The sequence below is a fragment of the Aethalodelphis obliquidens genome, unplaced genomic scaffold (assembly GCF_003676395.1).
Source record: "Aethalodelphis obliquidens isolate GAN/ISIS:26980383/991018 unplaced genomic scaffold, ASM367639v1 scaffold7, whole genome shotgun sequence".
Classification (NCBI taxonomy): domain Eukaryota; kingdom Metazoa; phylum Chordata; class Mammalia; order Artiodactyla; family Delphinidae; genus Aethalodelphis; species Aethalodelphis obliquidens.
In genome coordinates this window covers 36410056-36416979 of record NW_020837951.1, presented here as the reverse complement: position 1 = coordinate 36416979, position 6924 = coordinate 36410056, and positions in this window count along the sequence as shown.

Genomic DNA, 6924 nt, shown 5'->3' with positions numbered 1-6924 from the left:
ACTTTTTGTGAAGTCTAATTTGTCTATTTTTCTTTTGTTACCTGTGCCCTTGGGGTCATATGTAAGAAATCATTGCCAAATTCAATGTCCTGAAGCTTTTGTCCTATGTTTTCTCCTAAAATTTTTATTGTTTTAGGTCTTACATTTAGGTCCTTGATCCATTTTGAGTTAATTTTTATATATGGTGTTAAGTAAGGGTCCAACTTCATTCTTTTGCATGTGGATATCCAGTTTTCCCAGTACCATTTGTTGAAAAGGCCATCCTTTCCCCATTGAACTCTTGGCACTCTTGTCAAAAATCATTTGACCATATATGTGAGGGTTTATTTCGGGGCTCTCTATTCTATTCCATTGGTACATATATCTGTCTTAATGCCAATACCACACTGTTTTGATCACTGTAACTTTGTAGTAAGTTTTTAAATCAGGAAGTGTGAGTCCCCCAGTTTTGTTCTTTTTCAAGATTGTTTTGGCTATTCAGGGTTCCTTGAGATTCCATATGAATTTTAGGATGAGTTTTTCTATTTCTGCAAAAAAAGTCATTGGGATTTTGGTATGAATTGCATTGAATCTGTAGATTGCTTTGGGTAGTATTGACATTTATACTCTATTAAGTCTTCCAATCCATGAACATGGGAAGTGTTTCCATTTTTTATGTCTTCTTTAGTTTCTGTCAGCAATGTTTTTTAGTTTTTGTTGTACAAATCTTTCACCTCCTTGGTTAATTCCTAAGTATTTTATTTTATTTTTTGATGCTATTGTAAATGGAATTGCTTTTGTAATTTCCTTTCAGATTGTTCACTGTTCATGTATAGATATGCAACAGATCTTTGTGTGTTGACTTTGTATCCTGGTACTTTCCTGAGTTCATTTATTAATTCAAACAGCTTTTTTTGTGTGTGGAGTCTTTAGGGTTTTCTACATATAAGATCATATCATCTGCAAAGAGATAATTTTACTTCTTCCTTTTCAGTTTGGATGCCTTTTATTTCTTTTTCTTTTTTTTTTTCATTTTAACATCTTTATTGGAGTATAATTGCTTTACAATGGTATGTTAGCTTCAGCTTCACAACAAAATGAATCAGTTATATATATACATATGTTCCCATATCTCTTCCTGCTTGCGTCTCCCTCCCTCCCACCCTCCCTATCCCACCCCTCCAGGCGGTCACAAAGCACCGAGCTATGCGGCTGCTTCCCACTAGCTATCTACCTTACGTTTGGTAGTGTATACATGTCCAAGCCTCTCTCTCGCCTTTGTCACAGTTTACCCTTCCCCCTCCCCATAGCCTCAAGTCCATTCTCTAGTAAGTCTGTGTCTTTATTCCTGTTTCACCCCTAGGTTTTTCATGACATTTTTTTTTCTTAAATTCCATATATATGTGTTAGCATACGGTATTTGTCTCTCTCTTTCTGACTTACTTCACTCTGTATGACAGACTCTAGGTCTATCCACCTCATTACAAATAGCTCAATTTCGTTTCTTTTTATGGCTGAGTAATATTCCATTGTATATATGTGCCACATCTTCTTTATCCATTCATCCGATGATGGACACTTAGGTTGTTTCCATCTCTGGGCTATTGTAAATAGAGCTGCAACGAACATTTTGGTACATGACTCTTTTTGAATTATGGTTTTCTCAGGGTATATGCCCAGTGGTGGGATTGCTGGGTCATATGGTAGTTCTATTTGTAGTTTTTTAAGGAACCTCCATACTGTTCTCCACAGTGGCTGTATCAATTTACATTCTCACCAACAGTGTAAGAGGGTTCCCATTTCTCCACACCCTCTCCAGCATTTATTGTTTCTAGATTTTTTGATGATGGCCATTCTGACTGGTGTGAGATGATATCTCATTGTAGTTTTGATTTGCATTTCTCTAATGATTAGTGATGTTGAGCATTCTTTCACGTGTTTGTTGGCAGTCTGTATATCTTCTTTGGAGAAATGTCTATTTAGGTCTTCTGCCCATTTTTGGATTGGGTTGTTTGTTTTTTTGTTATTAAGCTGCATGAGCTGCTTATAAATTTTGGAGATTAATCCTTTGTCAGTTGCTTCATTTGCAAATATTTTCTCCCATTCTGAGGGTTGTCTTTTGGTCTTGTTTATGGTTTCCTTTGCTGCGCAAAAGCTTTTAAGTTTCATTAGGTCCCATTTGTTTATTTTTGTTTTTATTTCCATTTCTCTAGGAGGTGGGTCAAAAAGGATCTTGCTGTGATTTATGTCATAGAGTGTCCTGCCTATGTTTTCCTCTAAGAGTTTGATAGTTTCTGGCCTTACATTTAGGTCTTTAATCCATTTTGAGCTTATTCTTGTGTATGGTGTTAGGGAGTGATCTAATCTCATACTTTTACATGTAGCTCTCCAGTTTTCCCAGCACCACTTATTGAAGAGGCTGTCCTTTCGCCACTGTACATTCCTGCCTCCTTTATCAAAGATAAGGTGACCATATGTGCGTGGGTTTATCTCTGGGCTTTCTATCCTGTTCCATTGATCTATATTTCTGTTTTTGTGCCAGTACCATACTGTCTTGATTACTGTAGCTTTGTAGTATAATCTGAAGTCAGGAAGCCTGATTCCTCCAGCTCCGTTTTTCGTTCTCAAGATTGCTTTGGCTATTCGGGGTCTTTTGTGTTTCCATACAAATTGTGAAATTTTTTGTTCTAGTTCTGTGAAAAATGCCAGTGGTAGTTTGATAGGGATTGCATTGAATCTGTAGTTTGCTTTGGGTAGTAGAGTCATTTTCACAATGTTGATTCTTCCAATCCAAGAACATGGTATATCTCTCCATCTATTTGTATCATCTTTAATTTCTTTCATCAGTGTCTTATAATTTTCTGCATACAGGTCTTTTGTCTCCTTAGGTAGGTTTATTCCTAGATATTTTATTCTTTTTGTTGCAATGGTAAATGGGAGTGTTTTCTTGATTTCACTTTCAGATTTTTCATCCTTAGTGTATAGGAATGCCAGAGATTTCTGTGCATTAATTTTGTATCCTGCTATTTTACCAAATTCATTGATTAGCTCTAGTAGTTTTCTGGTAGCATCTTTAGGATTCTCTATGTATAGTATCACGTCATCTGCAAAGAGTGACAGCTTTACTTCTTCTTTTCCGATTTGGATTCCTTTTATTTCCTTTTCTTCTCTGATTACTGTGGCTAAAACTTCCAAAACTATGTTGAATAAGAGTGGTGAGAGTGGGCAACCTTGTCTTGTTCCTGATCTTAGTGGAAATGCTTTCAGTTTTTCACCATTGAGGACGATGTTGGCTGTGGGTTTGTCATATATGGCCTTTATTATGTTGAGGAAAGTTCCCTCTATGCCTACTTTCTGCAGGGTTTTTATCATAAATGGGTGTTGAATTTTGTCAAAAGCTTTCTCTGCATCTATTGAGATGATCATATGGTTTTTCTCCTTCAATTTGTTAATATGGTGTATCACGTTGATTGATTTGCATATATTGAAGAATCCTTGCATTCCTGGAATAAACCCCACTTGATCATGGTGTATGATCCGTTTAATGTGCTGTTGGATTCTGTTTGCTAGTATTTTGTTGAGGATTTTTGCATCTATGTTCATCAGTGATATTGGCCTGTAGTTTTCTTTCTTTGTGACGTCCTTGTCTGGTTTTGGTATCAGGGTGATGGTGGCCTCGTAGAATGAGTTGGGGAGTGTTCCTCCCTCTGCTATATTTTGGAACAGTTTGAGAAGGATAGGTGATAGCTCTTCTCTAAATGTTTGATAGAATTCGCCTGTGAAGCCATCTGGTCCTGGGCTTTTGTTTGTTGGAAGATTTTTAATCACAGTTTCAATTTCAGTGCTTGTGATTGGTCTGTTCATATTTTCTATTTCTTCCTGATTCAGTCTTGGCAGGTTGTGCCTTTCTAAGAATTTGTCCATTTCTTCCAGGTTGTCCATTTTCTTGGCATAGAGTTGCTTGTAGTAATCTCTCATGATCTTTTGTATTTCTGCAGTGTCAGTTGTTACTTCTCCTTTTTCATTTCTAATTCTATTGATTTGAGTCTTCTCCCTTTTTTTCTTGATGAGTCTGGCTAATGGTTTATCAATTTTGTTTATCCTTTCAAAGAACCAGCTTTTAGTTTTATTGAGCTTTGCTATCGTTTCCTTCATTTCTTTTTCATTTATTTCTGATCTGATTTTTATGATTTCTTTCCTTCTGCTAACTTCAGGGTTTTTTTGTTCTTCTTTCTCTAATTGCTTTAGGTGCAAGGTTAGGTTGTTTATTCGAGATGTTTCCTGTTTCTTAAGGTAGGATTGTATTGCTATAAACTTCCCTCTTAGAACTGCTTTTGCTGCATCCCATAGATTTTGAGTCGTCGTGTTTTCATTGTCATTTGTTTCTAGGTATTTTTTGATTTCCTCTTTGATTTCTTCAGTGATCACTTCGTTATTAAGTAGTGTATTGTTTAGCCTCCATGTGTTTGCATTTTTTACAGATCTTTTCCTGTAATTGATATCTAGTCTCATAGCGTTGTGGTCGGAAAAGATACTTGATACAATTTCAATTTTCTTAAATTTACCAAGGCTTGATTTGTGACCCAAGATATGATCTATCCTGGAGAATGTTCCATAAGCACTAGAGAAAAATGTGTATTCTGTTGTTTTTGGATGGAATGTCTTATAAATATCAATTAAGTCCATCTTGTTTAATCTGTCATTTAAAGCTTGTGTTTCCTTATTTATTTTCATTTTGGATGATCTGTCCATTGGTGAAAGTGGGGTGTTAAAGTTCCCTACTATGAATGTGTTACTGTCGATTTCCCCTTTTATGGCTGTTAGTATTTGCCTTATGTATTGAGGTGCTCCTATGTTGGGTGCATAAATATTTACAATTGTTATATCTTCTTCTTGGATCAATCCCTTGATCATTATGTAGTGTCCTTCTTTGTCTCTTGTAATAGTCTTTATTTTAAAGTCATTTTGTCTGATATGAGAATTGCTACTCCAGCTTTCTTTTGGTTTTCATTTGCATGAAATACCTTTTTCCATCCCCTTACTCTCAGTCTGTATGCGTCTCTAGGTCTGAAGTGGGTCTCTTGTAGACAGCAAATATATGCGTCTTGTTTTTGTATCCATTCAGCCAATCTGTGTCTTTTGGTGGGAGCATTTAGTCCATTTACATTTAAGGTAATTATCGATATGTATGTTCCCATTCCCATTTTCTTAATTGTTTTCGGTTCGTTATTGTAGGTCTTTTCCTTCTTTTGTGTTTCTTGCCTAGAGAATTTCCTTTAGCAGTTGTTGTAGAGCTGGTTTGGTGGTGCTGAACTCTCTCAGCTTTTGCTTGTCTGTAAAGGTTTTAATTTCTCTGTCAAATCTGAATGAGATCCTTGACGGGTAGAGTAATCTTGGTTGTAGGTTTTACCCTTTCATCACTTTAAATATGTCCTGCCAGTTCCTTCTGGCTTGCAGAGTTTCTGCTGAAAGATCAGCTGTTAACCTTATGGGGATTCCCTTGTATGTTATTTGTTGGTTTTCCCTTGCTGCTTTTAATATTCTTTCTTTGTATTTAATTTTTGATAGTTTGATTAATATGTGTCTTGGCATGTTTCTCCTTGGATTTATCCTGTATAGGACTCTCTGTGCTTCCTGGACTTGATTGACTATTTCCTTTCCCATATTAAGGAAGTTTTCGACTATAGTCTCTTCAAATATTTTCTCAGCCCCTTTATTTTTCTCTTCTGCTTCTGGGAACCCTATAATTCGAATGTTGGTGCGTTTAATGTTGTCCCAGAGGTCTCTGATACTGTCCTTAATTCTTTTCATTCTTTTTTCTTTACTCTGCTCCCCAGCAGTTATTTCCACCATTTTATCCTCCAGCTCACTTATCCATTCTTCTGCCTCAGTTATTCTGCTACTGATTCCTTCTAGAGTATTTTTAATTTCAGTAATTGTGTTTTTCATCACTGTTTGTTTGTTCTTTAGTTCTTCTAGATCCTTATTTAACATTTCTTGTAGTTTCTCCATTCTGTTTCCGAGATTTTGGATCAGCTTTACTATCATTACTCTGAATTCTTTTTCAGGTAGGTTGCCTATTTTGTCTGCATTTATTTGGTCTTGCAGGTTTTTACCTTGCTCCTTCGTCTGTAACATATTTTTTTGTCATTTCACTTTTTTTTTTTTGATGGTGGGACTGTATTCCTGTCTGCTTGTTTGGCCTGAGCCATCCAGCACTGGAGTTTGTAGGCCGTTGGGTAGAGCTGGGTTTTGGTGCCGAGATGAGGACCTCCAGGAGGCCTCACTCTGATTAATATTCCCTGGGGTCTGAGGTTCTCTATCCGTCCAGCGGTTTGGGCTTGGCTTTCCCACCACAGGAGCTCAGGCCTGACCTCTGGCCTGGGAACCAAGATCCCGCAAGCTGCATGGCGTGGCAAAAAAACAAAAGGAAAAGAAAAAGGAAAAAAGGAGCAGTACAATAACAAAGAATTAAAAAAAAAGTAAAATTAGAAAGATAATAAATATATTAGGAGAAATAAAAATATAATTGAAACAACTTCAACAAAGTAAAATAAAACCACAACAGAAAAAAGAAAAAAAAAACGGGGGAACAAGCCAAAAGGAGCAGAACAATAACAAAATATAAAGAATAAAATTAGAAAAATAAAAGATTTATTAGAAAAAATACAAACAACAACAGCAACAAGGTAAAACAGAACCCCAACCTAAAAGTAGAAAAAAAAAAAAGCGTTGGGCTTCCCTGGTGGCGCAGTGGTTGAGAGTCCGCCTGCCGATGCAGGGGACACGGGTTCGTGCCCCGATCCCGGAAGATCCCACATGCCGCGGAGCGGCTGGGCCCGTGAGCCATGGCCGCTGAGCCTGCGTGTCCGGAGCCTGTGCTCTGCAGCGGGAGAGGCCACAGCAGTGAGAGGCCACCGTACCGCAAAAAAAAAAAAAAAAAAA